Here is a 26,468-nt window from a genome sequence, read left to right on the forward strand (position 1 = left end):
GGTGAGGGTTGAGGGAAAATAATTTTTTTTGTTTATAAAAGGGAAGGAGATGGGTCTTCTTGGAAACATAAAAGCTCTAAGTCATTTTTTGGTGTGTAAATAAAATCTCTGCAGGAGCCAGGTAGTCCAAGGCTCTTCTCTCAGCCCTAGAGATAGCTCCAACTTCTGGGACTCCATCCCTTTTGACATATAAATACCTAGTGTGACGATAAATCACACTATTGATACACTTACAAGTGTACTTCAAAATAGATCCACAAATATGACACCAGGCAATTAGTGGTAATAGCAAAAGTAGAATTATAGTTTTCAAAATATAGAAAAGTTGAATGCGTTCTTCTACGTTTGGCAGCCATATTACTAAGTACTATTCTTCAAGGCTGACACTAATTTTATTTCCCTCTAAGACAACTTAGTTGTTCTTCAGGCCCCTTCAATGCCCACTCCTTCTCACCTAATAAGAATCATTCATCTTCCGAAATCCCATAAACTATCTCCTTTTTGCTGTTATTTTTAAAGCATGCCCATCATGCTTTACTTGATTTAGCCTTACTGTTGATTTCTGATATTGAGATCTTCCCGGTTTTTTATTAGAAGTGCACATTCTTCATATGCATACATTCAGTCTCGAATTGTAAAATATAGCTAATGAGAGAACTGAATTGCTTCATCATTTTATCTCTTTAATCTTGTTCAATAACATTTTTCACCCTTTCTAATGGCACTCGTATTTTATTCAGTGTCTTCATAACTCAAATTAGTAAGGGAAAACTTTGATGTTAGCTTTTTTTTGACAAAAGATCACTGAGCATGATCTTGTCTGAAATACTTCCCAAAACATGCTGAAAGACCATTTCGTTTACATTTTTTTATTATGTGACCTCAAAAAGTTTTCCTGCAAGGATAACAGCCCGAGGGTGGCATTGATCTTTTATTCAATCCTAGCCTTTTCTTTGTTTGTTATTTTATTAATACTTTTTTTTATAGAGGAAGATTGGTGTGGATGTTAGCTCGGGGACAATCTTCCCTGAGTAAAAAAAAGGAAGTTTGGCAGCAGATGTCAGCTTGGGGCCAATCTTCCTCACCCAAAAAAATAAAAAATCTTTTTTTTAGTCTAGGAATGTTCGTTTGATTTTTCTGTTGTTTATGTTTCTCTGCTGAGATTTGAGAGTTATTTGCTGAGATTTGCATTCACTGAAACCATTTTAATTGAAGATAGTTTCAACAAGTATTTTAAGATGTTTGTCATTAGTGTCAACATCTTGTTTATCTCAGTTTTGGATGCAAGTAGCATCCGTTGCTTTTGAGAATGTGTCACATTTCAGTTAATTTCAGTTATTTATTTCAGTTAATTTTGATTGTGCCCTTGGTGCTAAAAAGGTTAAGTTGTGAGGATTCTGGGTCCTGTTATTTTTCTCAGTCAGTATTTTTTCCTTAATTTTAGCAAGAAACAATAGGCTGGGTTTAAATTGCAGATTGTTTCTTAAGCAACATCTCTGGTCTCAGTTCAGATCCAGTTCCTTTAGCTGGGCTGGTTTGAATGTTTCACCCGTTGTTTGAACCATGGTTCAATCAAAACGTGGAGAGGCCTGGTTGGAAATCTCCTCTCTAGGTCTTTCCCTTGTGAAATTCCTCTACTCTTCAGTGTTCATAGTTATGCAGCTTTTGTTTTTGTTTCCCAGGCCAGAAAGACAGGACTTCTCCATGCGTACCCCACAGGTACTGCATGTCCCATACAGACTGCTCCCAGCTCCAGAGGAACGCCCACAGAGACACGTAGAGGCGCCTTCACTTCCCTGTCTCACCCCAAAGCCTGTGTGCCGCCTCCCTCGGAGTCTTCCTGCATTATGCTCTCACCAAGACTTTTGCATTATCTGCATGTTTTTTGGCTCCTTCCCTTGTCTTATAGGAACTCTCACACCAGCTGGTTTTTAGTCCATCATATCAGGAATCAGAATCAATCCCTGTTCTTGGGGAACCCAAAACATTAATCTTTTCTTCGTGAACAAAATATAGTTTGAAATATGTTAATAGGTTTTAAAAAAAAATTATGAATTATTTTGTTGTCCTTAAAATATAGGTGATGATTGCTTGAAGCTAAGAATGATTATTACAGCAACATTCTTCATTTTGTTGAAATAACATTTTCCCTGAAATACGGTATAGTATGTGGTCCAACACTTATCCATCTATGAGGAGGCACAGATCTATGTCTAAAATCAGAATAACCTCACTCGATTGGAGGATAATCGACATTTTACATATTCATTTTTCTCAGCTATAAAATGAGAATAAAATTTTCCATCTAAATAGATTCCTATTAAGTGACACTATATGTAAGTTATATCATAAAGTTCCTAACATAGAGTAAATATTTAAAAAACAGACATTATTATTCCCCATTCCAGTAACTGCCATTCACTTCCATGGAGCATAGTGTTTTATATATGGTTATTTATATGTAAGTTTAGTAAATAATTACTAACTTTAGAGGGGTTGAAAAGTGCCCTGCAGTTTGAAACAAAGCAAAACCTATTGAATTTAAGGCAGCCTACGTGTAAGAAATAAGGGCAATATTAATTTTCACGTAGCCATTGCATATTTTGTATATATAGCAGGTGATATTGAGAATCAAAATGTTATCAGTTCGAAAGAGTATATGAATAGATAGGGCCAATCAAGCCAGAGAGGAATTATTTGTCTATTCCCTAACCTCTGATATATTTATATTAGATTTAATGATTTTTTTTGGAGGGGAGTGGGCTATTGAGATAGAGGTAGAATTAGTGGGAAGCAACTTGAGGAATTTCTATAATTTGGGAGCTTATGTATTTGCATAAGCATTTTTTTCATTACGTTTGTCTCTGACCCACAATACTAAGAGAATGATTTTCTTTAATGTAAACCAAAAAGTACACTCATAATTTTTAATCTGACTAAGATATAAAATTCATTCTAGGTATTGCAGATTTTATAATGATCTCTTTAAAAAAATGAGGATGAGAAGATGATTGTGTATGAGGATCACTACTAAAAACTCCAGCTAATGGCTATGTACAAATTCAGGGTCACTGAAGTGTAACATCCTAAATATAGGGAAAATAATCAATTTCTCTTCCAGAAGTTCCTTAAGTGATAAAGGGTCTTTCATTTTATCCTGATGATAAAATGAAGGGTTCCTTTCACTCTACAAGTTCTGGTGTTCTTTCTGACCCTAAATGTATGTCATCATTGTCACCAGCACCAGCCACAGTGTCTGACATATACTTGGTGCTCAAATAAAGATTTTTTAAAAGAATGATTCAAAAAAAACACCTTGGGGCTGGCCCCATGGCTGAGTGGCTAAGTTCAGCGGCTCTGCTTCGGTGCCCCAGGGTTTCACCAGTTCGAATCCTGGGCGCGGACATGGCACCACTCGCCAGGCCACGCTGCGGTGGCGTCGCACATGCCACAACTAGAAGGCCCCACAACTAAAATATACAACTATGTACTGGGGGGATTTGGGGAGAAAAATCAGGAAAAAAAAATAAAGATTGGCAACAGTTGTTAGCCCAGGTACCAATCTTTAAAAAAAAAAAGAATACCTTTAAAATAAGGTCAAGTCAAATTTAGCCAGAATGTATTGTAATAAACTTAGAGAGAGAAAAACAGAAAATAGGAAAATAGAGACTTGTAGAATAATTTGTTTTCCTCCAACTCAGTAATCTCAACAGGATTTCATGTTTAATGGATATTTCCACAAGTCCTGATTGCTTACAGCACACAGAACTTCCCATGACCCCTGATTCTCAGAAACTACAACAAAGTTTTCAATTCTTGATTCTCCTGCCATGCAGAACACCGGCTGTAGTACACTACTGGCCCAGAGTGGGCAAGATTGAGGTCAGGGGTGAGGATGGATAAAGGTAATTGTTGTTTGAGTTAAAAGGTTTTGTGGTATTTTCCAATTCATGAGTCAACAAGTCTCTCTTCCCACTCTACCATTAAACTAGGCACATCTTACTGAGTTAAGAGATACTCTGTTGTTAGAGAAAATGTAATGCATATTTGAAGCCAGAAACTTTAAACAAGATAAGTGAAGCATCAGCGACAACTTTTCCTTTGGAGTAAATGGCTCACTCAAGATCATTTGCTTACACATTTTTCACTTGAATGGTTTTGCCAAGTGAATAGTTTTGCATTAATATAGTGGGTTCATATTTGCAACCTGCCCTTTAACAAAATGCATTAACAGCAGAGCTAAAAATGAATAGAGCTTGAGTCTGCCTTATCACCTCCCTGTTTTCTTCTAAATCCTTTTCAGATGAGCAAAGATGAAATGTGGTGGGCCATTAAAAATAATTTTGCAGAGAAGAAAGTGTAGAGCTTCAAGTAATAGGAGATGTGATGGTTATAAAATATGGGAAAAACTGGGATAATTAAAAATTTTTATGTATGACAATATTAGTGGACATTTCTGTATAATTGAGAATAAAAGAAAATTAATTTTTTTGAGGTAATAAGAAAAACGCCTTCTGAGAAAAGCGTATGTAGACATGGATACATAGTTCTTTCGCCCCGCCTTGGTGAGTTTCAGGGAAGACAGTTTTTTTTTTTTTTATTAAAACAAATTAATTACAACTGTTAAGGATTACAACGCTTAAGGAGAGGATGAGCTGTTATATTCAGAGAGAAAGAAATAACACAGTTGGTTAATTAATAGGAAGGGGCTAGTATTTGATAGAAACGTAGAATTTTCAGAAAATCTTTTCACCTCTGGAGAGCACTGTAACACAAGCTCAGTTGTACAGCAGCAGAGCAGCTTAGCAATCAGCAAGCAATGTGTTAGAGAAGTGTGTACGATAGTCAACAAGCCCTTCATTAGGAAACGTATGGTTTTTGATTAGCCAAGGAGCTTTATCTGACAGACACGTTACCTAATGGGTAACGATTGGTGTTTGAGCAGTGATTCTTTTACATACATAGTTTGTCATGTATTTGTACAAACAGGGACTATGGTTTTTATCCAAATGACATTTGTTTTACAGAAAAAGTAATACATGTATTATTGGTCTTAAAATTTCAGGTTTGTTGTCAGTGTATGTACCTGTGTGTGTTCATGTGTGTTAGTGTGCACAGACATGGGTGAATAAGCTGGGATGGTCTTGTGATCTCAGTTTTGTTGTGTGTTTGTGTGTGTGTGTGTGTGTGTGTGTGTGTTCATAAACACGGGTGAAGAGGTGAGGATGAATGAGTATTGCCACATGTCCCCCAACCTCTCAGGTGCATGGTTCTTTCCACACAAGAGACAGGGCAGGGAACAAAAGATAATAAAATAAAATTTATGGAAATATGTGCCAAAGAAGCAGACACAATATTTTTAGATTGAAGAACACGTATCCTTGAAGAAGGACACCAAAAACCCAAGAAATTCTGTTTATATGCCATAAATCTCTCTATTAACCTATAAAATGATTTCCAGTACAAGCAATGAGAAATGATACTGGTCTGTTATTATTTTTATAAACCATCACCAATGCCAGTTCTTCATACAAAAAATTCATGAGAGTTAACTGAGTCTTAGAATGGGATGGATCATAACTAAATTAAATAGCACAAATAATTCATAATCATATTTATTGAGAGATTATGAAGGTTTAGTTTTGATAACATTATATCACCTTGATTTGTATTACTCACTGCCTTAGAAATTGCCTTCCTTAAATAATGGAGTGAAAGAAATCTAAATTGAAACTGATGTATATATATATATCTATATATCTGACATGATATCTAGCTATCATTCTTCCTTTCCTCCACACCCCTTTCTACTTGTTCTTGTACTTATGTATTTAAGGATAGGACTGTTTTTCTATATGAGGGACATTGTACCATTATCTTTTTATCAGAGCAGTGCTTGCTGACATCTGCTTACAACAATCAATTAATTTTCCAAAAGATTCATTTGTCACAACAATAAATGCATATGGTAACCTATGGACTGACACACATATCTGTTTATCAAAACCGTGGTTGGCATAGAGGGAGAAAAAAAATTAAGAAGCTTCTTTTGAATATATTATACATTTAAAAGATAGAACAGCTGAAAATGCAGAGGAACTAGAGAAAACACAGCAGTAAGATAAATAGTATCTCATTTATCAACCCATACGTACTAGCTTCTCTTTCCTGGAAAGATAATTTTTTATACTTAATTTCTAAGTAATCTGTTTGTCAAGACCATTTAAATTTGCCTATACCTTGCAGCAATGATGAAGGTGAAGACCATTAGTACAAAAAAAGGCCCTTTGTTAAACATTTTGAAAAAGACCATAACAAAAAGAAAATATCCAATGTCACCAAAATATTGACCTTACACAAGACATTTGTATCTTCCACCCCTCCCTATTCATTAGTCTCCTTCATATTACCATGTAGTGGGCAAAGAAAGAAGCAAAGAAAGTTAATTTTCCTTTTTTTTTTTTTAATTCACTTTTGTATCTCCTAGAGAAACTAATGTAGATATTTGCATACAATAGATTCTCAGTAAATATTATAAAATTCAAAGAATTAAATTGTATTGACGTAGGTTATATGTATCTTACTTTTATTCAAGCCTTTATTTTTCAAAACGTGAAAAAGAATGTTAAAGTGAAGACACTTAAAAATTTAGTCTTATTGGGTCCAGCCTGGTAGCACAGCGGTTAAGTGCTCAAGTTTTGCTTGGGTGGCCCGGGGATCGCCGGTTCGGATCCTGGGTGCGGACATGGCACCATTTGGCAAGCCATGCTGTGGTAGGTGTCCCACATATAAAGTAGAGGAAGATGGGCACGGATGTTAGCTCAGGGCCAGGCTTCCTCAGCAAAAAGAGGAGGATTGGCAGACGTTAGCTCAGAGCTAATCTTCCTCAAAAAGAAAAAAACTTAGTCCTATTAATGAAGTATGAATTACAAATTGTCAAATAATTAAGCCAGCATGTAGAAGATTCTGTGTTTGATGGAGGAAATAAGGGATAATTTATGGGATCCCTTGACAGTTATAAAGATAAATGTAATATAATTGAATGTTCTATAATTCACCTGAGACTGTTCCCAAATTATTATTTTCTAAATATAATTTTGTATAATTTAACATAATTTTAGTATAATTTTGATTATGTGATTGTTAAATGGCTATACTTGAACTGACTTATCTTAGTCTAATTGATTCATATGACAATTAAATTAATACAAACTAAACAGTCGTACTGAATAAAATTGCACCTACAAAATTATTGCTGTTTAAATAACTCATTCATTTAGTGACTATGTCTCAAACTCACATTGCTAAAAAACAAAGATAAATTTCCTTCACAAATTGTCCTTGACCTGTCACAAACATTTGACACACTTGATCATTAATTTCTCTCCTGACGCATTCACGTGCCTTCTAGGAGGCCTCACTTCCCTGGCTTTGCCTCTATCCCATTGACTTCATTGTTAGTCTCTTTTCATTGCTGCTATATTAAAATAGCAGAGTGTCTCCGATCTCAGAATTTTGTCTTTTTTTCCTCTATCTTCACATGTTCATTAAGTGATCTCTTGCTGGCACTGTCACCTATAGTTCAAATATACTCAAATTTATGTGTTCATACTTCTTCCACTTTCTGACTGAGTTATCCAATCACCAATTCACCAAAATTGGATATGGTTGTAGACATCTCAAACTCAACATGTTTATCAGTGAACTTATAATGTTCCCTCCAAGATCTCCTTCACTTTGAGTCTCCCCTCATCTCAGTTGATGGCAACACCATCCTTCCAGTTGCTCAAACCAAAGAAAAAAAAAAACTGGAGACAGCCATGATCTTTCTTTCTCTGTCACAGACAGTAATACCATATCCAGTTAATCTGGAAATCAACAAGCTTCTCTTTGAAACACATCCAGGCTTCCATCCCTTTTCCTGCTACAACTGCCATCAGCCAACTCTCACCAGCATCATCTTTCTCCTGTATTACTGTAGTTACTTCCAACTAACCTCCTTCTTTCCACTTTTGCCACTTAAGGTTTATTCTCAACATAGTAGAGTATTATTTAGCATAAGTTGGGTTATGTCACTCCTCATCTTAAAAGTCCCAATAAATCACCAATTCAGTCAAAGCCTAGAAGGCCCTAAGTTGTCTGCCCTCTCTTCACAAAGCTATCCACAAAAATGGTTCCCCCCACCCTATCTCCTGACTTCATCTCTTACTTCTCTCGCCAAACAGCTTTCCTTCCTGCTCCTTATGTATGCCAGGCATTCTCCCACCGCAGGATCTTTGCCCTGGCTTTTCCCTCTGCCTAATATATATTTTCCTCTAGATACCACATAGCTAAAGCCATAGCTTCACTTAAGTCTTTGCATACGTTTTTCTTTCTCCATAATATTTGCCCTAAATAACTTTTTTAATTGCATCTTTGAGGAAGACACTTATAATCCTCTTTACAAATTTTGACCTTTTGATTTTTTATGACAGATAATTTTAAAGCAAAATAAATGTTTTATTTATAATATTTAATGTCTCTTCTCTTGTGTGGCTCATATTCTTAGAATATAAACCACATGAGTAAAGAGATTTCTTTTCTTTTGTTCATGGATATATCCCAAGCACAGGTAAAGCTGCTCTCAACATAAAATACTTGCTCAAGAAATATTTATTGAATGAATAAAGAAGACCATCCCCCATGAGTGATACACAGAAATAAATTACATCAATGAGCAAATATTATCTTATTTTTTACATACTCAATTTGTGTTTGGGTCTGGCCATTATCCTCACTAGAGAATTTTACACAAGGCATAGAGAATATTCTTAAGTACATACAATATAGAGAGAAAATTAAAAGTTTTACTTTCTCATAATAATTTATTTCAATTCATTATTAAATAGACAAATGAGTTATTCTAAATACATTTCATGATTAGATTGCATAGATATACAATTTAAAAACACAAAGAATGATTTGTTTTCTAAAACATATTTGAGAGGTTTCAGCAAGCAGAAGTTAAACAATCTTTCAAAGAAAGGTGAAGTATTCTGAATTTCCTTAAAAACACAGTTAAGCAATTTTAACTATGTGTTCCTGATGCATCCTTGGCATCAATCGTTAGGAAATCATTCTTCCAAGTTGAAAGTAGAAAACATATGCTGCTTCTCATCACAGCAAGGCTCTAACTTCACTGCTGGGATAGGACGTTATAACCTAGGAAATTTACCAGGTGCATTTCATGTGAATGCACAGTAAAGACCAAGCTATGGTACACAATGAAATAAAAGACAGTGTTCCCTGGAGGCAGTCCAGCATGCTGAGACTCACCAATATTTCCATGTTAAACAGTACTGATGAGTTTGAAGAGATGACACACAAAATATATTCAAGGAGGATAAAGGAAAAGGCCACAAATGAGGTTAGAGTAATTATATGACAACAGAAAAAAATCATACAAAGTTTGTCTTGAATGCATGTAAAGCTGTTCTAAAAGTTGAATATGCATTGTAAATTTTTAAAATTTCAAATGCATGAAATAAGGTAGAGATAAGAGCAACCAGACAATTTAAATTTTTGAATTTTTTTATTTGAGCTTTTTAAATTGATTCACAGTTTTGAGATACCTTGAAAGATTAAATTTTGCTTTTGAGAATTTTAAAAAGCAGCTATCCTTGATTCTAAATTTAAAGCTATTCAAAGATATTCTATGTTTTTCAACACCATGCAATCTGCATTGTAAATTTCTTAGAGCTAGGTGGGATTTTTTTTACAACTACTTGAAATTACTATTGTACATTTCACATGGATATTAATATCTCGTACACATAACCATCAATGGAATTGTGAGAAAAAACAGCTCTGGTAAAGGCTCTAATGCACTCCTGAAAATGTGTTTTCTTATGTAACAGTTCTAAACTGTTAGAAATTCGAATTTGGAAACCAAACCTGTTGGGGTTTAGAGAAAATAGCATTAAAACTACAGTGAATATATGGCACAATATTTGACTACAAAGCTTGAAGAAACACGTCGCAACCAGTTAAAGCTTTTTTAGACATAGAAAGTTTTTTGCAAGAATCCATTCCAACAGAGGCCTCAGAAGATTGTAGGCACATCAGCAAATAAAGTTGATTGAGATGTTTCTCTAATATTCTTTTTTTTCCCCAGATGGAGCCACATTTTTACTTTTCATTGTTTAGACATTCAAACAATAATAATATTTTAATGTGACAAAATAAAAATTAAGTAATTTTTACTTAAACAGAACAATATGTTCACAGAGCCAAATATTTGAGTAATTTCAGTGTATAATTCACTTCTAGAGGTATATAGGGTACAGAAAAAAATAGGTAGCAATAAGAGAATGCAGGGCATAAACCATATACAATATAATGTTGTTTATTAATGGCAGTCACAGTTATTTAAAAAAAAAATCTGACCAATATTTATGGTAAAACACCTAGAATACTTTTTCCCCAGTTTCATTGAGATGTAATTGACATACAGCCCTGAATAAGTTTAGGGCGTATAGCATCATGATTTGAATTACATATATTGTGAAATGATTGCCACAATAAGTTTAGTTAACATCCATCATCTCGTATAAATATGTATATATTTTTTTCCTTGTAGTGGGAACCCTTACGATTTACTCTCTTTACAACTTTCCTATGCATCATAGAGCAGTGTTAACTATAGTCATCATTGTTGTACGTCACATCCCTAGTACTTCTTTATCTTATAATTGGAAGTTTGTGCATTTTGATTACCTTTATCCAATTCCCCCTCCCTCCATCCCCCAATCACAAATCTGATCTCTTTTTCTGTGAGTTTGTTTTTGTTTTGTTTTGTTTTAGATTCCACATATAAGTGAGATGATACAATGTTTGTCTTTCTCTGCCTGACGTATTTCACTTAGCATAATGCTCTCAAAGTCTACCTATCTTGTTGAAAGTGGCAGGATTAACACTTTTTTTATGACTGAATAATAACCACTATATATATATATGTATATATATATGATCTATATATATCACAATTTCTTTTCATTTGTCTGTCAATGGCAGCTTAGATTGCTTCTGTGTCTTGACTACTGTAAATAATGCTACCATGAACATGGGAGTTCAAATATTTCTTCAACACAGTGTTTTTGTTTCCTTTGGATGTATTGTGAGAAGCGGAATTGCAGGGTCACATGGTAGTTCTATTTTTAATTTCTTGAGGAACCCCTATAGTGTTTTCCGTAGTGGCTGTATGAGTTTACACACCCACTAAGATCGCACAAAAATTTCCTGTTCTCCACATCCTCACCAGCATTTGTTATCTCTTGTCTTTCTGGTGCTAGCCATGCTAACAGGCTTGAGGTGATAACTTCTTGTGGTTTTGATTTTCATTTCCCCGATGATTAGTGATGTTGAACATCTTTTCGTATACCTGTTGGCCATTCGTATATCTTCTCTGGAAAAATGTTTATTCAGATTCTTTGCCCATTTTTAATTGGATTATTTGCTTTTGGCCATTGAGTCATATAAGTTCCCTATATATTTTGGACGTTAACTTATCAGATATATGGTTTGCAAATATTTTTTTTCCCATTCCGTAGGTTGTCTTTTCATTTTGTTGATTGTTTCTTTTGCTATTCAGAAGTTTTTCAGTTTGGTGTAGTCCCACTTGTTAATTTTTGGTTTTGTTGCTTGTGCTTTAGGTGTCAGATCCAAAAAATCACTGCCAAGACCCCTGTCAAGGAGCATTTCTTCTAGGAGTTTTATGGTTTCCAGTCTTACATTTAAGTCTAATCCAGTATGACTTAATTTTTGTGAGGGGTGTAAGATTTGGGTCTACTTCTAGTTTCATTCTTTTTCGTGTGAACATCCAATTTTCTCAGCATGATTTATTGAAGAGACTGTCTTTTCTTCACTAAGTATTCTTGGTTTCCTTGTCAAATATTAGTTGACTATATATGCTTAGGTTTATTTCTGTGTTCTCAATTCTGTTCCATTGGTCTGTATGTCTGTTTTTATGCAAGTACCATACATATTTGATTACTATAACTTTACAATATAGCTTGAAATCAAGAAGTGTGATGCCTCCCACTTTATTCTTCTTTCTTAGGATTTCTTGGCTACTTGGAGTCTTTGTGGTTCCCATTATAAATTTTAGGATTGTTTTTTCTACTTCTGTAAAAAATGTCATTGGAATCTTGATAGGGATGCATTGAATCTGTAGAAGGCTTTGGGTACCATGAACATTTTAACAATATTAATTCTTCCAAGCCACAAACCTACCAAGACTGAATCAGGAAGAAATAGAAAATCTGAACAGAGCAATTACTAGTAAAGAGATTGAATCATTAATCTAAAATATCCCAGTGAAGAAAAGCCCGGGACCAAATGGCTTCACTGGTGAATTTTACCAAACATTTAAAGAAGAATTAATACCAATCCTTCTCAAACTCTCTCAAAAAGTTGAGGAGGAGGGAACATTCCCAAAGTCACTTTATCAGGCTGGAATTACCCTGCAACCAAAGCCAGAAAAGGTTACTATCAGAAAAGAACACTACAGGCTAATATCCCTGATGAATTTACATGCGAAAATTCTCAATGAAATATTAGCAAACCAAATTCAGCAGCACTTTAAAAAGAATCATTCACCATGATCAAGTAGGATTTATCCCTGGAATGCAAGGATGGTTCAATATACACAAGTCAATCAATGTAATATATCATATTAATAAGTGAAAGAAAGAAATCATATCATCTCAAAAAACACAGAAAAAAACATTTGGAAAATTCATCATCCATTCAAGATAAAAACTCTTAGCAAATTATGTATAAAATTAATGTACCTCATCATAATAAAGTCCATATATCATAAGCCCACAGCTAACATCATACTCAATGGTGAAATGTTGAAAGCTTTTCCTCTAAGATCAGGAATAAGACAAGGGTGCCCACTCTCACCATTCCTATTCGACATAGTACTGGAAGTCCACACTAGAGCAATCAGGAAAGAAAAAGAAATAAACCATGTCAGAATTGGAAGGGAAGAAGTAAAATCATCTTTATTTGCAGATGAAGTAATTTTATAGATATGAAATCCTAAATCCACCAAAAAACTGTTAGACCTAATCAATAAATTTTTAGTTACAGGATACAAAATAACAGATAAAAAACAGTAGAGTTTCTGTACACTAACAATGAATTATCTGAAAAAGGAATTAAGAAAAAAATCCCATGTATGGTAGCATCAAAAAAAATAAAATACTTACAAGTCAGTTTAACCAAGGAGATGAAAGATCTCTATTCTAAAAACTACAAGACATTGATTAAAGAAATCAAAGAAGGTACAAATAAATGAAATGCATCCCATGTTCATGGATTTGAAGATTTAATATTGTTAAAGATTTCTAAGTTAAAAATGTAGACCAATTTCTTCTCTCTTAAACGTTCTCTTTCAAGGTTGAGGAATAATTTTTTTTTTCTGTTTCTCTAAGACTGAGAAAGCAGATACAGGTGTTTATCCATTAGCAAAGTCAAGTCATTTTTAAATATCACATTTTTCTCACCAGTTTTCTAGTGGAGGATCACTAATCTGTGCATTTTATTACTTTGGAATTTCTGAAAGTTTTGTTTTCCTTACTAAGGTATCAATCTTCATCTGTTTATGTTTAAATTAGGCAATAATCTTCTAATGGATCTCCCAAATGTCAGGTTCTTTCAGTACAGGAAACCACTCTCAGATTAATATTTCAAAAGTACAAATGTAAAATACTTTAATATTTCTAATATTCTTATTTCCTTGATTCTGAAGATCTGAATTTGCAATAATGGTAAATGTAAACCTTGGCTCTCAATATTTGTCATAAACTTGAGTGAGACTAATCATAATATACTATTTATCTTATTTCTCTAGAAGTCCCCTTCTTTGATTTTGTATCAGTATAGCTAGTTTATTCAGCAACTTCCTCCTCCATTTTCTTATGCAGATACAGTATAGATACATAGCATTTTTGGCTGGATCACCGCAGAAGAGATGACTCAATAGAAGTCCTCACTCTTTTGTTTGTTTACATCCTTTCTATTTTGGCCTACACTGTCATGGTTAATTTTATGTGTAAACTTAACTGGACTAAGGGATGCCTAGGTAGTTGGTAAAATATTATTTCTGGGTGTGTCTGTGAGGGTGTTTCCAAAAGAGATTAGCATTTGATTCCGTAGACTGAGTAAAGATGGCCCTCGCCAATGAGGGTGGGCATCATCTAATCTGTTAAGGACCTGAATAAAACCAAAAGGTGGAAGAAGGACAAATATACTCTTTTCTTGATCTGGGACATCAATCTGCTGCCCTTGAACATCGACACACCTTGTTCTCAGCCTTCAGATTCTGACTGAATAATCCCACTAGCTTTCCTGGTTCTCCAGCTTGCAGATGGCAGTTCATAGGACATTTTGGCCTCCATTATCATGAGAACAAATTCCTATAATAAATATTGGGACAATGACTAATGCTATTTAGTGCCTTTCAAAACTTCCCCAGTCCTCTCCCCTGGTATACATGAAGGGACACCGTCAATGCTCAGAAAAGCTTTCCTGATCAATTGAGTGAGTGAGTAAGGGAACGGATGAATGAAGAAAGCACAGCCTTTGTCTCACAAGGCAGAGCATCTGTGGAGAAATATCTTGTGATGATTAATTTTATGCGTCTACTTGGCTTGGCTTTGGTGCCCAGTTGTTTAGTCAAACACTAGTCTAGATGTTGCTGTGAACATCTGTTGCTGTGTATTTTGTAAATGTGAGATATTTACAACCACATGACTTTAAGTAAAGTAGATTACCTTGTTTTACTGCTTATAAAGTTTTCCTTTCAATTGATGGATTGGTCAAAAAGAAAATAAGTGTTGGGCTGGCCCGGTGGTGCAGTGGTTAAGTGCACAGGTTGTGCTTCTCCGCGGCCCTGGGTTCGCCGGTTCGGATCCCGGATGCGGACGTGGCACCGCTTGGCAAAAGCCATGCTGTGGTAGGTGTCCCACGTATAAAGTGGAGGATGATGGGCATGGATGTTAGCTCAGGGCCAGTCTTCCTCAGCAAAAAGAGGAGGATGGGCAGTAGTTAGCTCAGGGCTAATCTTCCTCAAAAAAAAAAAAAGAAAGAAAATAAGTGTTGTCATTTTGTTGTTGTTAAACTCATTTAATAATAACATAGTGTGTGACAATTTAACACACTGAAAAATATATTTTCAGGAGATGTGATGGTGTACATTTTGGAAGGGTAGCAATGTAAAATTCTCTGTTATTTGGATAAAATGATTCTAGTACCAATTCCAGTGTATGTGTATGGTGGCGGAGAGGGTGTTCTCCAGACCACCAAGCCATTCTCTGACATTGGCTGGGTGTCCTACAATTCAACTGAATTCTGACACTATCTACCTGGCGACAGTGTCAGATTTCTTAGGTTAAGGGCTCAGTGTTACAAGTGACAAGAGCTTTTCACATATTGAGGTAATGAGGTTAACTATTCTGGTTCAAAGTTGATTCAGCTTGAACTAAAGAAGTCTGATTTATGGCCTATCAAATATGCATTGTACATCTGCTTTAACCATGAAAGAATGCACTTTCTTAAGAACACATGCTTCTCCTCCTACGCCCTGTGCCAACACCCATATTACTCCCTTTCCTGGCATCAGGGTTGTGTTGACCTGCTAAATTGCAACTGAATACCTCTTTGAAACTTTAATGAATATGTATCCTGGGCATGTTTAATGTATGTTCTTTGTTCTAGAAAAGTATAAGACTGTACTGCAAGCCATGCTTCACCAGAACACTTTCTTCCTTTGTGGAAACTGCCTTCCTGGATTATAATCCTTACTATGTCTCAAGTAAAATTCACTTATATCTCTTACCTATAGAATGGTTATTGGTTATTTTGCATTGACACAAGAGTGCCCCTCCCCTCCACTTCAGATGCCAATCACATCCAGGTTGTCACTGGGGTTTTGACCTACCTTCTATAGATCAGCAGTTCCAATGACCCCCTCCTCAGGTTCGATTAACTTGCTGGAGCATATCACCGCACTCAGAGAAACATTTAATTACTAAATTACCAGTTTATTATGGAAGGTTATAACTCAGGAACAGCCAGACTGAAGAGATGCATAGGGTAAGGGACGGGGAAAGGGCCAGGAGCTTCCATGTCATCTCCAAGCTTCTTAAGGAGGCTCTGTTACATAGGCATAATTGATTAAGCTATTGGCTATTGGCAGTTGACTCAACCTCCAGCTCCTACCTCCTCCTTAGCGGGGGCTGAAAGTTCCAACACTCCGATCACGTGGTTGGTTCTCCTGGCAACCAGCCCCCGTCCTTAGCTGTGGTCCAAAAGTCACCTCATTAGCATAAACTCAGAGGCAGTTGAAAGGGGTTTATTATGAATATTAAGACACCTTTCTCACTCTTATCACTTAGCAAATTGTAAGGGTTTTAGGAGCTCTGTGCCAGAAACAGAATGAAGACCAAATATATATTTCTTATTAAATCATATTATCACATTAGAAATAAGGAAATTAGATGTTCTCCACTAAAAACATCAATAGGCCACAACATTTAGAACAAATAACTCAAACTAAAATTGCATTGCATTTTATTTCTTAATATTCAGAGATATTTTACACACCTGTTAAAACTAGCAAATGGGAAAAAATAAGATGGATAAATTTCTGACGTGATTCTGATATTCCTTGACATTCATTACAAACAGTCAGCGTATTCTGCCACAAATTGACATTTACTAGAGAAATAAAGATTGAGCATTTTCATTACTGATTTGTTTGTTAGTACTTATTTTTCCAGTTGAAATGCCCTGATTGGTTTTATTTTTTATCTTTCAAAAATTCCTTTTTTCCTGGAGTATGTGAAATGCATGTCTCATGTCTTTAAACTTCTTACAATATAGATGTGAGCAATTTTACTCTATTAACATTTAAATATGAGTTGTGTATTGCAACTATGATAATATCTAACTGAAATTAGGAAACTAGAGATGAGCATTGGGAGAAGATGAAACATCAAATAAGTTGTAGTACCATATGAAGCCTGAAAGATATTAATTTCACCACAGTTCATACTAAATAATATCTGAACTTCCTAGAAAATCAAATAAATTCATTCACATATAGAAAATAGGAATAAAAATTAATTAATAATATTATAGCAATCAGTCCTCAGAAGAACAAGACAATAAAAATATGTAGCAGTTAAACTTTATTGAAAATAACTAATACTCTCCAGATTATGCAAATAGAATAAAGGTATAAATTATTAAACATTTTGAAATTGTGAAAACCTTTAACTATATTTGCCAGTTAAACTCAGAAGTATATTAGGCTTTGATTCTGTACATCCATAAAGTATATTTCACAATCCCATAATTTTGACTTTGAGTGTCTAGAAAACAAATTATCAGAATGAAAAGCAATAGACAGATCAAATAGATCATAGTGGAAGAATTTTATTTGAGGTGAAAATGAGTTTTCTTTTAGACATACAGAGTTGGAAGGAACAGCATAAAAGCATTATTAGATACAGCTTAAAGATAGAAGAAGATCAAAACATTACCTTATATACTGGTAAAGCTTTTTGGAGTATGCCATGCAGAAGTGTGAGTAAGTGTGCTGCAAATATTTCATCCTAAAATTTGGCATACTGGGTCACCCAGTGAAGAATAAAGTTAAAGCAGCTGAGCTGTGATCCATTTCTATCCTGATAGATAGTCCCAGGGAAAGAAAGCAGCTGATCCAGTCTAATCCTGTGGATAATCGGATCACCCACTAAATAGATTACAGTTATGCGCCACATCACAATGTTTTGATCAATGACAGACTGCATATATGAAGATGGTGGTCCCATGAGACCAGTAGCCTGTAGCCTAGGAGTATAGTAAGCTATACCATCTGGTGTGTGTAAGTATACTCTATCATGCTGTCAGAGCAACGCATTTCTCAGAATGTGTCCCTGTCGTTAATGACACATGACTGTAATGATATTTGCTAGGCAGAAATTTTTGTCTATGGAAATCTCATACCATGATGCCCATGGTTTAGTATTACTAACAGGAAATAAACCATAAATCTGCAGATTTATGAGACACGGCTGTCAGTAAAATGTGATGCAAACATTGCAACCTTCTTGTTATAAAATGGAGATGTTTGATAATCTAAAAGATCTCTGCCATGTGAGGTGACACACAAACCTTACTTAGAATCCATAACTATTAGTCTGGGATGAGAACATGTGTCTGAGGTGAGAAGGAAGTACCTACAGAATCAGACAGGTTGTCCCAGACCCCTTTCTACTTCACCTATGCTACTTTCTTGCTTGAAATTATTAGTAAAGCTTGACACTGGCAAGATCTTTGATTTAATGGTTGACTTGACAATCTGATTGGTGGTGGCAGCTCAGATTGCACTATGAGCAGGATTGTTTTTCAGCCAGGATGTAGCTGCCTACCCATCTTCGGGGTGAAGTGCCAAAAACTTTGAGGCAAATTATGGGAAATAAATTTTACCAGTGGATTTTTGAGTAAAAAGAATTAGATCCAAGAGGACTGGCTAAATGAATGATAGGGAGTACATAGAGGAACAAATGGTCAAAAATATTCTTTCCCCTGCCTAGTTCCAGCAGCTTTGGAAAGATCCAGACTTTTGAAAGAGGACAACATTACTGAAGTAGATAAAAGTTGTTAATTCTTTTTATATATATATATCAATGTAAGGTCTCCTCAAGCATTTTTGATTACCTGGAGAGATGCCCAATTTTCTCACAAAATAACTCAGTTAAGGCCTTTGCCTACCTAAAAAGCTATTTTTGGTTGTTGGAGGTCTAGGCCAGATGACTACTGAATTTCAAGGACATCCTATTAAAGAACTCAAACATTTTACATACAAATACTAACAGAAATCTGATGAATCATTAATGGCATGATCTCTCAGAATTAATAATTGGGGGAAATGTTACTAATTCTATATACTAATGAAGAGAAGGGATGATTTATAACCTTAATATTAATTAATCTTAGTTTTGGAAATAAAAAATATCCATTCTTCATTTCATTACTATTTACACACTTATGTCTATGTCTGTTATGTAGTAGAACACTAATATTAAACTTGTCATTTTCTGTTGCATTCCACACTCTTCAGGTAACGTAGAAGAAGAGGCAAGTGGGGTTTCCAGATCTCCCTCTACTCAAAAAGCCAGAGAACCTTTAAATATATTTTAAAATGCATTTGTATTACACACACATATATACACATACACAAATATATGAAAGAAAAAAAGTCTGGAGACCTCTTGCATAAAGAATTGGAAGTTTCTTTGTCATGTTAAAGTATTTTTTATCTTAAAGCTATGATGAAGCAAATGTTTAAAAAATGCTCTTCAGTATTGCATTTTTCTAAAATACTATAAAATCAAATGCCCTGGGGACCAGCCCCCATGGCTGTGCGGTTAAAGTTCCATGTGTTCTTCTTCTGGGAGCCGGGGTTCTCGGGGTCAGATCCCAGGTGCGGTCCTACTCCACTCATCAGCCATGCTGTGGAGGCATCCCACATACAAAGTAGAGGAAGACTGGCATGGATGTTACCTCAGGGCCAATCTTCCTCAAGCAAAAAACGAGGAAGATTGACAATGGATGTTAGCTTAGGGCAAATGTTCCTCACAAAAAGCAAAGCAAATGATCTTTACAAAACTATCAATAATGTAAAAATAGTAAATGCGTTTTCTCAGTGGTTGCACGATTTTCTACTATTTCTGCCTAAAAAATGTATGAGTATAATAAAAATAAAACTTAAGCATTGTACTCCATGTGGATATTTTGAACACAGTGATTTGTCTACATGAAAAAAATTCTCTCTCTCGATATCTTGAGACATTAATTTTTGTTTTAACATTGTTTTGCTTCGCTTCGTGTAAACATTCAATATCCATCATCAGGCTTAATGGGAAGAAAAATGAAAATTTAAAGTTCTATCTTTGATTTTGTTGACAGCTGATTTAATGTTGTGTATATAAAGCAAATTGGCTTTATTTGCGAAATGCTTTAAAATATATTCATTGATCTCACTGTTTTGTTATTCATTGAAAATATGACAATAGTTATTTGCTTCTAAGATTACAAAAGAGACACATAGTCACTTAAAAAGATTCAGATGGTGATTGAAATATGGTAGGAAAGTACAAATTATCTAATATCCCAATTCTTAGCCATAAGCGTTGTAAAAATTTAATATATATTCTCCAATATTTTGCTACAAAATTACACATATACATGCACATACGAATATATTCATATATTGAAATTATCACATAAATTTCCTCTCTGGAAATTTTCCTATGAGAGAAGTTTTATACAATATCCATTGGTGTTGACCACACATGTTCTTATTATTGCTATTTGACAGTATATTCTCAACTAGCTTTTGTATCTATTTGATGCAAGTGTAAAAAAGTGAGTCTTTAAAAATTCTCCAGTTATTTTCTACTTCTATCACTTTTTTAAATTATATTTTACTATAATAGAACAATGTTTTTTGGAATTTTTCTTTTCATTCTAAAGACAAAAGCTTGTTTCCTGCTGTATTTTTTCAAACTCGATTCTCTCCTAGAATTGTCTAATTTAGATAAAAGTAACTTGTCAGTTTTATCTTCATTGTTATTACCTCCTACCATTGTAGACATGTATGGCAGCTGGTCTTTCTTTCTGTGAGAGAATTTCCTTACTCTCGATCATGAATCAATTGATCGGGCTTCTGCCAGGTTTCCGTGGTTTCACAGTTCGGTCAGTTTTCCCTGCTCAATGGTGAATGCCTTGCATCTTACCACGCAGTCTCTTAGAACTATGGATTCAAAAGGCTGTTTTTACGAATGAAACATTTTTCTCGTTTATTAAGTTTTTTCCTTTTCATCATGCCTAAATATTCCTATGTTTTAATTATTATATGATATCAGAGTCTATCATACTTTTGTATGATCATTTACAATTCTTTGTAGTTTTCCCCTTGCTTCTGGGTAATTGCTCTTTGTTGTTCTTCATCATTTGATTGTTGTGTTCACGCTGCAAAAATATGCTGATGTGCAAGGATTCTGAAAGCTTTTTTCGTGGAGAAAAGCTACTGTATTCCTATTATCATACAGTTTACTGTCCAAATAGAAGATAGCTCCCTGGGAGACAGGTAACATATAAACAAATACTTATATGTAAAAAAAGAGTCTATTATTCTGAAGTAAAATTATTCAAATAAAATTGCTGTGTATAAGGCTGGCCGGTGGTACAATGGTTACGTTCATGCACCACACTTTGGCGGCCCGGATTCCCCAGTTTGGATCCCTGGCACCTACCTGTGCACTGCTTATCAAGCCATGATGTGGCCAGTGCCCCACATATAAAATAGAGGAAGACAGGCACATGTTAGGTCAGGACCAATCTTCCTCAGCAAAAAGAGGAGGATTGGTGGCAGATGTTAGCTCAGGGCTAATCTTCTTCTTCAAAAAAATTGCTGTGTATAGAAATTAGCATTTAGATTGAGGAGTCAAAAAATAGCCTGCCAGAGAAAATGACATTTGCAGAATTGAAAGATAAATAGAAGTCAGGTAGGCATTGGGTAGTAAAGAGAGCATTTCAAGAAGAGGGAATGTCATGTGAGAAGAAATTAAGTTGGAAAAGATTACTATAGGCCCAAGTATTTGAAAGAAGCTAAAGTGTTTGAAGTAACTTAAGAGTTTGAGATGAAGTTGTTTTGTTCATCAAAAGTATGTTGCATGTTTACACTGTGCAGGTCCTTGTAATGTCTGTTATCATTACAATGTGACAAATAATCAAAACTCTTCACATATGTTAATTCTTTAATCTTCAAATAATCCTAAAGCATAGGGACCGTTATTTAACAAATGAGAAAATTTAGGCATTGAGCAGTTGGGCGTCTTAAGGCCACACAACCGGGAAGTGGTAGAGATAGGTCTCAAAGCTGTTAATTTGGTGATGTCTGTTCTTTTAACTGTCCTACTGTACTGCCTATCAAAGATTTTGCATTTAAATCTATGAACAATGGAAAGCCATGAAAAGATCTAAAGTATGAGAATAATAGAATAAACTTTATTCTTAAACATCAGACATGGTTGCCATCTTCAGAGTGAAATGAGAATTGTCAGGGAAGGAGGTGGGGTGATGAATTACTAAGCTGTTGTTTAGATCAGAGGTAATTTTGGCTTTGTTTAGGCTAATGTCAATTTTGATGGGAAAAATTGGTTGGATTAAATATGTACTAGGGAATGCATTGAAGGATTTGTGGTAACTTGAAAATGGATAATGGAAAAAAAAAGGGAAAAGGGCCATTTTACAGAAATAGAGAGAAGTGGAAAAGGTACATAGTGCAAAAAAATCAAAAGGTCAGTTATGAAAAAGTTAATTTGGAGATGCCTTAAATTACCCAAATATTTTACTGTTACATAGACTCAGAGTTCAGAAAAAATGGAGTTTATAAAAATGGGAATGGGTAAAATTAGGCATAAGGAGCAATGGTACCTCTTTTTAAGTGTAAAATAGTGCTCAGAAGATAGTATTTGGCTCCTAAGAGTGTTCATTGGTACTAGAATCTCATTCCTTCCTTCTTGACTCTGAGGGACAGAGTTGATATCTATCAACTATTTATCTACCTAATCTGTCTATCCATTTTCACACATAGGCTTTTTCAAATATAATACTTTATGTTATATTAGTATTATACGTGCACACATGACGAAAGTTTAGCTATTTTTGTATTTCTACCTCTATCTTTCTAAATATCTATATACTAAAACCCATGAGTTTATTCTGATGCTACCAAAGCAATCCAATACCCAGGATTCATTCCAGCTTTCCCCCTTTCAAAATTTGTAACTTCCTTCTTTAATGGTGAGAAAACTGGTTCTAATTATTTACAATATATTTACTTATACGCTTAGTCCTAGAATACAACTGAAGTACTTTCTGAATTGCTAATCCATACCACGTGAAAAACAGACTTATTAACTGGAGTTCTATATTTCTTTAATTTCTTTACAGGTTTTTTTTTTTTTCTCCCTGGTGAGGAAGATCAGCCCTGAGCTAACAGCTGGTGGCAATCCTCCTCTTTTTGCTTGAGGAACACTGTCACTGAGCTAATATCTGTGACAATCTTCCTCTATCTTATGTGGGATGCCACCACAGCATGGCTTGAAGAGCAGTGCTAAGTCTGTGCCCTAGACCCAAACCTGTGAACCCTGGGGCCACCAAAGTGGGGCATGCAAACTTACCCACTACACCACCAGGCCAGCCCCTACAGGGTTTTTTTGTTGTTTTTTTTAATATCCTTTGGCCTGTTTGTATACAGTAAAAATACTGCATTTGAAATTTAATAGGTTTTTTGTTGTTGCTTGTTTTGTTTTTACCTTCATGTGGTTATTTTAATCATTTGAGATACACAGGGGTTCTTTGTTTCTGTTTGTGTTCTTTGTTGCTTTTGTTTTTGAATAGGTAAAGCATTAACAGGTTTTAGAAAGGAGAATTGACTATAAGCAGAGGTTTATTGAATAGTATTCCTCCCCATTTTTTCTCTCTCATTCCCAGCCCCATTCTTTTCATTCCATTTCCAGCTTCTCTGTGTAAACAATCTCATTATTTTCTGTCTTATTTCAGGACTGAGAAAGAGAAAGAACAAAATAACCTGGAAATCTATTATGTCAAGAAGTAAGATAGCTCATGAAATAAAATAAGAATTCATAAATACCTACTGGCATAAACAAACAAACAAACATAGAGAAGGAAAAGCTTTTCTTCCATAGAGTATCATTCTAATGAATAAGTGAAGAAGAAATGAACGAAGAAAAAAAATCACAATTTGACAATCATAAAAATTATGATAGTTTAAATCAAGAATTTTTCCTAGATGAAACTAGTGAATGAAAGCTTGATGAGAAACAGGTTAATTAGGGAGTTGCAAAATATCCTTTATGAGGTACTTATCAATTACACTAGGCAAGATCTTATTTGATCTGTAAATCAAAACATAGTATTGCATCAGTGTTTATTTTCTAACTTTGAAAATTGTTCTGTGATATTTTCCTGGGAAATATATCTGGAGTAAAGTACAGGGGCATCAGGCCTGCAATTTTCACTCAAATGATTGGAAGGAAAAATCTATCAATCTATAATTACAGATATAGGTATAGATAGATGCACATGCATACAAACACAAACCGTGGGCAAATATGGTAAACTATTAATATTTTGAGGATCTGGATGAAGAATATACAAGACTTTTTTGTTCCCTTTTTACATTTTTTGGCGTTTGGAATTATTTCAAAGGAAAAGGTTGTAAAAAAATAAAAGTAACAGAGTGTAGAGAGTGAATGTAGAACTTAGGACTGAGTCATGGAAAAATTCAACACTTAAAACATAATAAGTAAACAAATTAACTAACAGAAGCATGTGATTCTAAATTTTGCAGCTCTAATTATGTATAATTTATGCAAGGACTTATTTAGCTCTTTATATTTGTCTTCAGCTCTAAAACTTTCTTTTCATCCCAAACTATTTTTTTTTTTTGTCATTTCATCATTTGTGTCTTGTTTTTCAGACTCACGTATACTTTAATTTTCTGTTCTATAAGATTATTTCAACTTCTGTTAATGCCCTGGGTAAAAATGCAGATGTGCACTTCCATGTGACTTGCATATATTTCTTGCTTTTATTATATTTAATAGTTAAATATTTGATTTTATCTATATTGTCATCTTAAAATGGATGTAGATTTATGTAGAGTTGCTTATCATATATTGTATTTAGCCAACTGGTGATGGTAAGTAGGAAAGCAGCCTGTTGTCATTTAATAAGTGATCTTTAACTCTATCTGCTTTCTCTCCATAAATATTAGCACCAAGACTTACTCTATCTGGGTGGGGAAAACTGTTATTAACCGGGAGCGTGGGTAATGAACACTCAGGATTTTTTGTTTGTTTGCACTTTGGCTTATCAAGTGAAAATAATTTACATTAGAAATATTCACTGATCTCACAAACTTCTTTGTCAATTGAGAGTATTCTCTTTAGCACAGTATTTTATTTCTGTTGTTCTTTGTCAGGTCATGCCCCTACAGTTTGAGAGTGTGCGTGTGTGTGTGTGAGTGTGTGTGTCTGTGTGTTACTTAAATCGGAGATTATTATAAAAAATAACAAGGCAGTGTCCTGAATTTTCTATTTTATTCTCAGGGCAATACTCTCTGCAGAATTTCTTCTATGGTAAAGAACAGGTCTCCGAGTGGAATGGGGCAGAACGCCTGTGTGTCCCCTGCACATCTTTCAGCCTTCCAAACATTCCGTCTCCATTTTTGAAGTTAAACATGTGATTTTTTAGAATCTCGTTTACATTTTCTCTTTAACACCGAATTCTGTAAAAGTAGATATATGGTGATTCTGAGCATCTTACTCTATTTGCAAATTGGATGTTAATTGGGGATATCCCGAATGTTTTCCACTTATTTTCTGGAACATTGAATGAAGAAGTTGAATATATATGATAGGCAATCTCCTTTGACTTTATATAAACTTCAACATATGGCAGAGAATCCTTGGGGTTTGGTTTGTGACTATTATATATTTTAGCATTCATGAAGTTCCCCCCACCATACTTTGTTCTCTTTGTTCATTTTTTGTTGGTGTTTAGACATTTTTTTCTTAATCTGTATCTACCCTCCTATATTTCTCATGAGTTCTAGCCTTAAATTATTCCAATAGTAATATATTTTAAACTATTTATTGTGCATGCACATATATCAACTAATAATTTTACCTTAAAATGAGTCTTTTGGTGTTTCCATTATTTTCTCTTTTTTCTGATTAATCAGGGCAATGGCATAGCATTTTACATATTATAAAATATTCAAATCATAGAGGTCCTGAAAATAAAAGATGAAATGGAAATTGCTCTTTATATTAATATGTATGTGCATCTAATGAATATTAATGAATGTGCAAAGGTCATTTCAATTGATTGTTGATTTGAGTAGTTTTTCTTCTAGTGGATTTGAGAGAATTGTATTCAAATACACTCAAATCTTATAACAATCAAAGTACCATAATAGGAAATACTATGATATTAAATTGTGATTTTCAAGGTTGGAGAATGAGTGTTTTACCTTAAAGTCACAACTTTGAAATTATAAGTAAATTGAATGATATGATTTGATATAAATTAATTTGAATTACATATGAGTTAGCGGGAATTTTTTCACTGTGCAAATGGAAAGTCAGAAATAGACTGAAATAGCAGAGAAGTTTAATAACCCTCATCTGATCATAGACAAGCACATCAAATGATTTTTTAAGGAAACACACAAATACTTATGTCTTTAATACTTGCCATAAATCATGAGATTGATTCTTATAAATCAATGCATTTTCAAATTTCCTATGCCATTTTCA

The sequence above is a fragment of the Equus przewalskii genome, chromosome 2 (genome assembly GCF_037783145.1).
Source record: "Equus przewalskii isolate Varuska chromosome 2, EquPr2, whole genome shotgun sequence".
In the NCBI taxonomy this organism is placed as follows: domain Eukaryota; kingdom Metazoa; phylum Chordata; class Mammalia; order Perissodactyla; family Equidae; genus Equus; species Equus przewalskii.